At 41.8% G+C, this 10626-nt stretch overlaps 1 long non-coding RNA gene across 1 annotated transcript in view; it reads left to right on the forward strand.

Moving 5' to 3' along the window:
- Positions 1-3953, forward strand: part of LOC112993241 (uncharacterized) — a 146731-nt gene extending 142778 nt beyond the window's left edge. Inside the window, exon 6 of the long non-coding RNA XR_010385669.1 lies at positions 3719-3953. This is a non-coding gene — a long non-coding RNA (uncharacterized LOC112993241). The remainder of the gene's footprint in view (positions 1-3718) is intronic.
- Positions 3954-10626: the final 6673 nt, after the last annotated feature.

The following is a 10626-nucleotide window of genomic DNA, read 5'->3' on the forward strand; positions in this document are numbered from 1 at the left end:
AGATCTAGGCTCCATGAGGAATGGTAGCTCTGGTTGTGTTTTTCCTTTGGAACAAGGCAGAAGAATGATGACTGTTCATATCTGCTGCACTTTGGTTAGGCTAATTACTAGGAACGACATGAATTTGCAATGAATTTGCAATAAATAATTTATCTAACATATTGAAGTCTCATTTTGTATTCACTTGGTGCATTATACCTGTAAATAAATGAAGGACTTAACAAGCATCCACAAATCTTGAAAATTAACATGGATTTGGATCCCAACCCTGAACCCCAAGACCTCAGTGCCTGCTATACTAAAGACAGCATTGTGTACTGGTAAGCCTGACTTTCCTCTGTGCCTAGAGAGATGGAGTAGCACACCCAGAGGCCAGATAGACCTTCTTGCCTTTGAAATGGCTCAGCCTGGTCTCTGACATGAGTTAACAGAGCTTAGTATTATCTCGCTGCGGTCACTTTGTGCAGGCTGGGTGTATCATTTGACTTTGTACTCTAGAATGGTGTAAAGGCCCTTTCTGCTCATTGATAATTTCTCTGCTGCTAAGAGGATACGGCCAGTAGGAGCAAGACTGCATCGCCTTTGCATCAGCCAGACCGAAAACTGGACCCTCAGTCTTGTAAGGAGCCAAATCTGACAACATTAAATCCAAGCACAGCTGTGGACTCTAAACGCTGACTTGACTATCTCTGTTGTAGTCTGTATCTAGGCAGCATTAAATAGGCTCATTGCACTCATAAGTGTTTTATAAACCAGAAGCATTACGTATAGTCTTCATGATAGCCTTTTAAAGCAGAACCGAAACCTTATGAAATCATGATTTGTCACGTGAAACAGCCAAAGCCTGGGGGGAAGCCCAGGTAGTGGGATAAATGAGAGCAGAACTGTGATGACAGCACAGGAAATAGCTCCATTTAAGCAGACGCTGATATCCGCACTGCTTTCTCCCCTGGTGGAGATCATTTGAATGCTGCATTCGATTTGGAGCCAAGTAAGGCTCAGCCTGACCTCTGACCAGTTGGCACTGACCAGCTCCAGGAATTCACAGAGATTTCCTAGGCAGTGTTCATGACTGAATACACTGTCCTAATGCTTTGTCCCTGTGCTGCCACAGTAGCAAGAGCTATTGCCTAGAGAAAAGGCTGCAGAATAACAACCGTGGGGATGGACAGCCTTTCTTAAATCAGAGAAAGTGACGGATAGGATGTTCAGTGCAACTAAGCTCGATGTAGGAAAGTGATATTGCTTGGATCTGAGCAAGGTTCAACACAGGATTGACCTCGCAGTTCTTATTAGTAATAATTTCCTCTGCCTTTATGGAGTGATCTGTGACCTGGGGTGGCAAATGGAATGAGGAAGATCTCTGCTTTGAACACCTTGGCTGGCTTTAACACTGCCTTGAGAAATACCACGTCTCTTTCAATCCCACCACTCCCTTCCCCCATGACTTGTGTGTAGTCAGGAGGGAGCGCCACCAGCGCCGCTCTGACGTCTGCTGCCAGGAAGAGGAAAGGAAAGCAGAGTCAAAAGGGGCAGGATACATTTCTAGGTCCTGGCTTGACAGAGTTCAGGGACTTCTTCACCCAAGACTCCTGCAGTCTGTGGGAATGGGACATCTCTGTGAAGTCTCTGGGCCCCCAAACTGCTTTTTCTGGCAAGGAAGCGAAGGAAGGGAATATTAGACAGTTTTACCTTCCCCTCCTGGCCTCTTTCCATAGATTTTCCATGGGGCAAAGGCAATCTGGGGTGCAGCACTTAACTAATGTACACGGCCTATCCTTTCGAATCAGAATGAAATCTTATTTGAGATCCAATTTAAAGTGTGATGAAGGAAGAAAAAACAAGTCAGAAGAAATCTCTTTCTCTCCATTTTCTCTGTGCGGGCCATACCTGTTTGTATGTTAATGCAAATGCTGTCATGCACAAGCGCCTGGCTGGAAAGCTGCCTGCCTGAATGGCGCAGAAGGCAGCATTCCTTCGGTCGCGGGGACAAGGGGTGGGGTTTGATCATCCAAGGAAAAAAAAATGTCAACATCTGTCTGTCACTGCACAGCAAATGGCCAATTATCATTTTTTTCTGCTTCTCTAAGCTCCAGTCAGACAATGCTGCTGAGCTCCAGGCTTTGTTGCCTGCACCATTTCCCACCACTGCTCCACCTCTGATATGCTAATAGGAAAACTGAATGTTTTTGTGTGACTGAAAGGGATCTTTGGGCACATTCACTGGGTCAACAATCCCAACTGCTGTGCAGGGGCTCAGCCTGCTCTGCAAGAAGCCCAGTTTGAAGGGGACTTCCCTCCCCCACACTTGTCTTTTTTTAAAAAAAAGTGGAATTAACCATCTGGCTGTCTTGGTCCCCAGAAACCTGGTTGAACAAATTGTGACATGATATACTCCCATCGAATACTTTCTTAACTGACAAATGATAAGGTGGGCTGGCTCTCCAGTGCAAATCACTGCCCTACTTAAGTGCAATTTGGGAGCTGAAAGATGGCCATCTCCTCTCCTCTTGCGAGCACCAGGGATCTCTCAGATGCAGAGCAGCTAGGTGGTACAGAAATACCTCTGTGTTTATACAGTTTGCTTTGCGTGCATTAGAGCAAAAGTAACACTGACAAACAGTCTTTTGTTTAGAAAATAAACCCTGTCATACATGCAGTGCTGGGCACAGAATGCAAACTTGATGACCTAATCCTATCTATTGTGTTAGTAATGGTAACGCACTTAAGTAATAAATCTAGATCTAGTTAAAGAATAATTGCAGAGAGTTTATTGGGTGACTAGTTTCCCATTCACTGATGTTGTGGAAGTGCCAGGGGAAATGGGCTATTGGGCAACGGAAGACAATGTGCTCGTAAGTATGTGACACAGATTTAAAAGTATTTGGCATCTATAGTTAGTCACCCGAACTAAGTGTGAACTTTATGAATGATATGCCACTCCTTTTTTCTGATGCCTTGCTAATACTATGATTGCTTTATGAAAAATAGCAAGTTGGCAGGTACTTTGACTGTAAAATTTCAAGTAGTTTTGCAAGCAAGCTAACACGTTTACAAGCATAGTAATATGCCATCGTTATTCAGAACAACTATGACACATACAAGCTCATCTGCTCCAAGCACCCTATAAAAACAGCTTGACATAAGGCCCAAGGACATGAGAGAAAAAAGCTGGAGAAATTTAAAAGCTGAATAAGCAAAGCAGTTAAGTAGCTCAATGGCTTCCAATTGACCCCAAGCAAAGTTCTGTGTAAAGCTGGATGACTCCAGCCAAGAAAAAGGAGATAGCTGTGTGAGTTGTTTATGAGACTACAATTCTAATATAGGCTGCATGGTAAATAGCACTGTAATAAAGGCTGTCCTTTGCAATAACTTTCTTTATCCTCCTCTTCCCAGAACCTGCTTATGAGCAGTGAGAGAAAGGTGGATCAGCCATCTGGATCCAGCACCAACTCACCATGAAGACTGATACTTAATTTATTTGTAGGCGAATTAGCAATGACATTAATTATTGTAGGAGATTATTGTAGTAATTATTGTAGGAAAATTAACAAGATAAACATTATATTTCTCTGCATTTTTTTAAAAAATGTTCAATTATTTCAGCTTTTTCCTGGTCCAGCTTTGCTACAAGGCACATATATGTCACCTATGCTATGGTCTTGCTGCTTTTTCTCACGTGTTCCCACTGACTCTCACCATGGTGTTTCCTTTGTAGGGGTGTTCACACAGACCCTGGGAAGTGCTATCTGCTGTGTGTTCTGCTGCTTTACAGAGAAGGACTTCTATAAAAAAAGCATGCACAGCATGAAGGAGGAAGCAGATGTAGAATCGCTCTGCACACTCCGCTCCAGTTCCTGGCATATGGTGGATGGTTAAAAAAATGGATCTGAATGGTGTGAAAATCTATTCATCCTGTATCACAGAGAATAAATTATTTCTTTTTGGTCATATGCTATGTGTTGTCCTGGCTGCAGCCTCCTATGCTGTAATGAAGGAATGCTTTAGAGTCACAGGCTGTATAGGTCAGAACAATCTTCTATGCTGACTTTCCACATAACACAGGCCATAGATTTTCATTCAATCACTTTTTTATCCAGCTCATAATTTCTGATTGTGCTGGTATCTTTAATGAAAGTTATCCAAACCTGATTTATGGAAACAAAAGGATGGAAAATCTGATGTGACTGTAGGTAACTATGCTGTCCCAGTGGCCAGCTCCTGCCCTTTTCAGAAAATATGCTTTAGCCATGGTGTGACATTTTCTAGCTTCAGGTTTTAGCTACTGGATTTTGTTACAGTGCCTGCTATACAGGGAGGTCAGAAATCTCTGCATATGGGTGCTCATGAATGGCCCTGCTATGGATGTGAGGATCACAGGGCAACAAGACTGTTGTCCATGGGGGAGTGCGTCCCACCTTGCATCTGAGGGCACCACTGTCCTGTGTGAGAGGACAGCAGATTTGGGTTCATGTTCCCTGCTGCTCTCTTGTCTCACAGCTGCTCTCCTGACCCAGAGACCATGAAGCAGCTGCCTGTGGCCTGGGGACCTTCCAGGAAGACCCAGCTCTCTTCTGGGTGTGCGTGAGCTCCAAGGCAGGGGGCAGGCAGGGCTCGGGAAAGTGGGCTCCATCCTTCTTAGTCCCCTGCCTTCCCTGTAAGTCTGCAGCTGCTCAAATCATCTATGAAGCTTTTCTTCGATAAACTAAATAGATTGAGTTTAATTTAATCTCTCAGTATGTGGCAAAATTCCAAGAATCACTTTTGTAGCTCTTTCCTGAAACTTCCTCGATTTGCCAGCAGCTTTTTTAAAGCCCAGGCACAAGACTGGCACAGACATTGTACATTTGTAGTAGAGAAAGGTGGAAAACCATGTTAAAGTGAAGCTCAAATGTTTCATCCTAAATATTTAATTTTCATGGATTTTGTTGGCTTTTGTCATAACTCTCACTACCTAAAATTGAAGGGTTTTTATAGAGTGTTGACTGGTATTTAGTCTTTGCTGATCTCCCAAAGATCCAGGGATATTGCCTCTTACACAATATGCTGCCTCAAAATACATTAGCAAGAGAAGCAATTAATGACATATAATGAACTATCCATCCCATACAATAAAATATCAGCTGCCTCTTTTAAATATTATAAGCTTTTCTCTTTACTGGATGCTAGTGGTAGATAAACAGATTTGGAAGAAATGAACAATCAAATTTATCTCTATTCATAGATTATTACTGTAATGCTTTCAAGCCTATAAACTTTCTCAGCCTTTGCTTCTCCAAAAGATATTGGAGTGGGGAAGTGTGTGCATATGTGTATGCATAACTCAACACCTTAATGATGTTGTAATGGTTCTAGGTCTGGCTTCCCTAGCTGGAGCAGAACCCCTCACTTTTGTTAGACCTTGTACTTCTGAGGGAGAGTCACCTCAGTCTCTCACTTGTAGGTAGGGACTCTCAGCCACAAAACCCTGCATGTCAGCTCTGCTTTATCCACTAGGCCTGAACAGATTCTGCACAAGAAGGTCTTCCTCAGGAGTCATAGCTGGCAGATAACTGCTTCCTGAAACAAATGTGGATTTGCTTATGGTGCAAAGGAACAGCCCTAGGGAAGGGGACAGAGATGGTAACACAGTCTGCTCCAGAAGAAGCACCTGATTGGGAGGTCACGCTCCCAGTTACATGCTGCCATAGTATTACATGGCTTTTTTCCTCTCCTGGTTATTCATGACTACCTCCAAAACTAACAGTGTTTACAATTTAAAGGAGGCAAAAGCAGGAATTCATCTACACTTGCACAGGGGCTGGGCGTTCTAAAAAAAAGAAAAAGAAAACACATATAGGTTAACCATTGGAAGAGTTATGCCTCTGGGATTAGTTCAGTCTGATGTGTTTTAGCTTGTATGCATGATAAGTTGTGGCCAGACACTGAGAAAGAAATGCACCTGACCTGAACATATGTGATAATGGTCTTTACATAAATCAGACATTGGTGGGTGGCCAGCCTCTTTCCTTTAGCTTCCTTTTGCTCTTTTTATGCTGAGGTGGGGCTGGGACAGCCTATTGCCTGCTGGCAGGTCTGATCAGCCATCGGGCTGTCAGCAGGGACCTGGATCAGTCTGAGCTGTGTGGCAGCCCTGCAGGAAATGGTGCTAAGAACCTGGGCAGGCATTCGCATAGGGACTTCCCCTGCTATGAGAAGCCCACCTACACTCACAGCTCCCACAGGTTCATACCAACCAGGTAGGTTTTTACACTCTATGTGTAAAAAGAAGTGTATTTTTGCCTCCTTTCTGCTTGCACCCCAAGGAACACCTGTGATAGCAGTGTGTTTTATTGTAGTAGCAGATCCTTTATATCTTGTGAATATACCTTTTTCTGATTAGTCACTGGGGTGTGAGGCACAGTCTTGTGCTGACCATATCTTCTTGGAGTTCAGGGCTGGCACTTTGGAAGGGGGGAAGGAGTAGAACGGGTGAGCTACTGCATAACCACACCTCTTCCCTTATCCTTAAAGAGAGTTTCTGCTCATCATCAATATTACCACTGTCAGCAGACATACAGGAAAATGACAGAAGATGCCAGTCAGGATACTAAACGAAGTCCAAATGTGTGGGAAAAAGAAGCTATTTGTTGCCCATTTGTTGTGCAGAGAGCACTGAGCACTGGCCAGCCACAAAATAGCCTTGTACATAGCTGAGAAGGCTATTGTTTTTCACACTGCTATTTTTGTGCTCATATGACAGCCACAGAGATGTATCTGACCTGTAAAAGGCCTGCTTCCTCCATTTCGTCTGCAATTGCAATAGCTCTAATTACTGCAGCCTAAAAAGGGAAACAGTTTTTCTTCCTCTCCACAGATTTAGAAGACTTTATTAGTGGGGAGTGTTATGTGCACAAATATATGTGTGTGTACATAAATATATATAGATATATATACATAATTATGTATAAAAACACAATGCATACACAGCTTTTTCCATCAAATATGTTGCAAATATAGCCCAAATACAGAGAATAGCCAAAATAAAGTAATAGACTTATTCACACAAAGTCATGCATTAGTTGCTGAAGTCAGTCACACTGCAGCAGCAATGAGCTGAAAGCAAAAGAAACAAACAAATATATAATCTTCTCTTTTTCTCTCGTACTCAATACAAATTGCAAGTGTATTTAAATTGCTCAGCCTATTCTTGCAAATTGCTAGGAGCAGCATACATTTGAATGTGCTGCAAAATAAGGCATAAAACTTAAAAATAAGAATGTATAATAATTTCAGAAGCCTGCTTTTTGTTTTGTAGAATATACATAATAACACGTGTCGGTCCAGTTTCCATTTCACTAGATACTGGGGAGATGAGAGGAAATGTTTAGTTTAGAAACTGCAAATCAATACCATTTCAGCTCAAAACACAGAGGTTGTGAGAAGACTGCAATTATCAATTTAGCATCAGCTGGACACCTGACTGAGCTGGGGAACTGCACAGGGTGCCTGGGGTTCTTGCAGGTTTTCTCTATTGGACGCTGGAGGGTCAGAGCTGTGACGAGAGTCTGAAAGCCTTTTGCCTTACATCTTTTGCGTGAGCTGCTAAACTGGTTGAAAAGATTTAGAAATTCAAGTGACCAAGGTGAAACTTGTCTTGGGGGGCAGTTATCTTTCCTTCTTCAATAGTTTGGTCACAGAAATAAGAACATGTAATTCATTCTAGAGCCAGTGAAAGCCTATAAGACTCTTTTCAGTATTGTTATTATTATTATTTCACAGGCTTTGGACCAGATTTGATGTTTCTGAGACCTCAGCTCAACATGCCACAGCTGCAGTACAGCTTTTCAGGATGGATTTGTTATGAAACAACTATTCTGTGTTTATTCAGGAATGGCCCACACTGGGTCTGAGCTCCTGTTAAAATGCACAAGATCAGTGAAGTACAGGTAACAAGGAAGTTGGACCTAGTACAAATTCCTACAGGGTAATGGCATTCAGCACAGTCTTGGCTCTTGCAAGGTGCTGTATACAGTGGGGCTAAGAGATTCTTCCCTTCAAATCGGGCAGTAGAGATGGGCCAGAGTTGAGCAGAATATGGTAGGATTGGACCCTAACCTCTGGGAAATCTTACATTGACTGTTTAAGAGACAGTCAGTCCCAGCCACCTGCTGTGCTAGAAATTGTCATCATCTCAGTCAGCAAAAAGAAGACTCCTACGAAGGGTCCCAGCATCTGAGCACAAATCACTGATGAAGCTTGCTGCAGACTAAAACAACTGGGTTTAACCTGCAGACAGCAGCCCATGTGGATCTCTGCTAACCCTGCCATGGAAGGAGTAGATGAGTAGACAATTATGGGTCGCCAGAAGGCTGGGGACAAAGATCTTCTTTAGCCACTGTATCAGGGTTCATCTTCAAGTTTCTGGGGGGATATTGTCCATCCCAGACACAGTGGCTATGAGGGCTCTACCTGGTTCACCACGATAACTCAAGTTTCCCAACATATTTGCTTTGATTTTTTTATTGTCATTGCAAAGTAACAAGGGATTTACTTTCATTACCTGCATTCTGTCTTTTCTCTTCCTTTTGCACTTGTGGCTTTCCTAGCAGTAGCTGTCTGTTTGTGGCTTCCAGCATTCAAAGAAGAAATTGCACATCTGGGCATGATATGAAATCTCTTGCTCTCAGACATGCTACATTTATGCCCACAAATACCTATTGCTAAAAGAGCAGATGACGCGAACATCTAAACTTTGTTATAGGTATCAGAAGAGTGGCTGTAGCAGAGGAATATGTACAATGCTCACATTCTTCTAAATGGCCCAGTGGTATCTTTAAAATAGGAAGAGGAGAGGTCTGGCTTGTATTGAGAAAACTGAGACAGCCCAGAATTTTAGATGTAATTTGCACCATCCAACACAGCATATAGTGATCTTACTGGATGATACTTATTTCCTTGGAGCCTGCTATTAACTATGCTATATTGGTAATTTCTTCCTATTTTCTTCTGTTTTCTTTTCTCTTATCAAGCCCCTTTCTTTTTCTTTGAAGTCTGAGTAGTTCATGAAATATAGAGAAAGAATATATAAATGTTCTTTCCTCCATTAAGAGCACTCCAATTGTCTCCTCTGGGTGTGCATGCACCGGTGTGTGTGTGTTGTGTTCAAGGACTGTTAAATTTCATATAACTGAACCAGAGCATTTCTGTCAGATGACACTGACAAGCTGCATTCATGCATGGCACATGCCTTTCCTTAGTTCAAAACAGATGTCATTTCTCTTGGAAGATCTCTTTCTTGATTCCTGTAAATAATGCTGGAAATTTTTTTGTTTTTCTTCTTTGTTTTTTTAAATAACTTCAGGTTCATATGTTCTCAAACTGAATGGAACGCATGATGCTTCTCAGTTACTGATCTCTTTTCTTTCCAGAACAAATTCTGTTAAATAGCTGTTTTTAAGGTCATGGCTTTAATGAGAAACACGGTAGTGACTGCATTTCCATTTTCTATAATGCAAAGGACCTGCAGCTGAATTCTGCTTGGACTGGGGATGTCTTCCTTTCTCATGACTATACAGTGATCGTGATGCCTTACGTCTTTCTTGTCATGTTATACTGCAGGACAGGGTAATAAGAAATGAATTCATATGTGTCTTGGCTTATCTGCCTGCATGTCACACTTGGTCTGCGAACTCTATATAGCCAGAAACAACTCTGAAGAAGTGATTATCTTGCACTCTTCTGGTGAACAACAGTGGTGGGAGACTGAGGTGATCATTAAAGGAAACTATTTTTAAATACTTAACAGGAAAACTAGTCGGGAGGGAGAGAACTGTTATGTTTCTGTATTTTGTATAATGCTTTTTGTACTGAGAAGGAAGGTTAGACTTGAGCAAGCAGGTTATACTGTAGCAGAAGAAACGAAATTTATCAACTAAAATGCTTGAGTGGCTATTAGTATGCCTGGGGAAAAGAAGCGATTTTCCAACAGATGAAATTAGTGCTGCATCTTTAGCATATATTTCATTTTGCCTTAAAAGGAAATAGATACTGTTTGGAATTCAATGAGACACTTGCAACATTATGTATATGTGTTTCATTTGTATGAACTTAATAAGGGAAAGAATTGGGGAAAAGGATGGAGAGGTTAAATATATTTCTGGCTACTAATACCTATGCTTCTAGATAATTTTTTAAAAAAATTGGCTTTGTAGTTGCTCACTGTGTCTGTAAAATTCCTGCTTTTCCTTTTTAGAGATTCCCTTTGAAATATGGGACCATGAAAGGGTCTTCTACATCTCTCGTCTAACTCAGCAAAATTATAATCTACAATAAACCACAGTATCTTTCTGTTGGGAATCAATCCTGTGATGAGTCATATGGATTAATTTGCAGGACAGATCAGATGCATAAGAATGAACATAGTTAAAGCAGGAAATACAGAGACCTGCACTGTAGTGAGATTCACTGCTTGTCATTGTCTGGCATGAAACTGCAGTGGGCTGTTCTCAATACACAGAATCTGTAGGAGTCAGGGACTGTTCAAAATTACACCTTGATAAACTGTGCTTTATTGTTTTTCTGAAATATGAATTTTAAAAGCATCTAGCAATGTTGCAGAATCCTCTCTCTTGTTCTTTGGAAGTA

Source organism: Dromaius novaehollandiae, chromosome 1 (genome assembly GCF_036370855.1).
Source record: "Dromaius novaehollandiae isolate bDroNov1 chromosome 1, bDroNov1.hap1, whole genome shotgun sequence".
Classification (NCBI taxonomy): Eukaryota; Metazoa; Chordata; class Aves; order Casuariiformes; family Dromaiidae; genus Dromaius; species Dromaius novaehollandiae.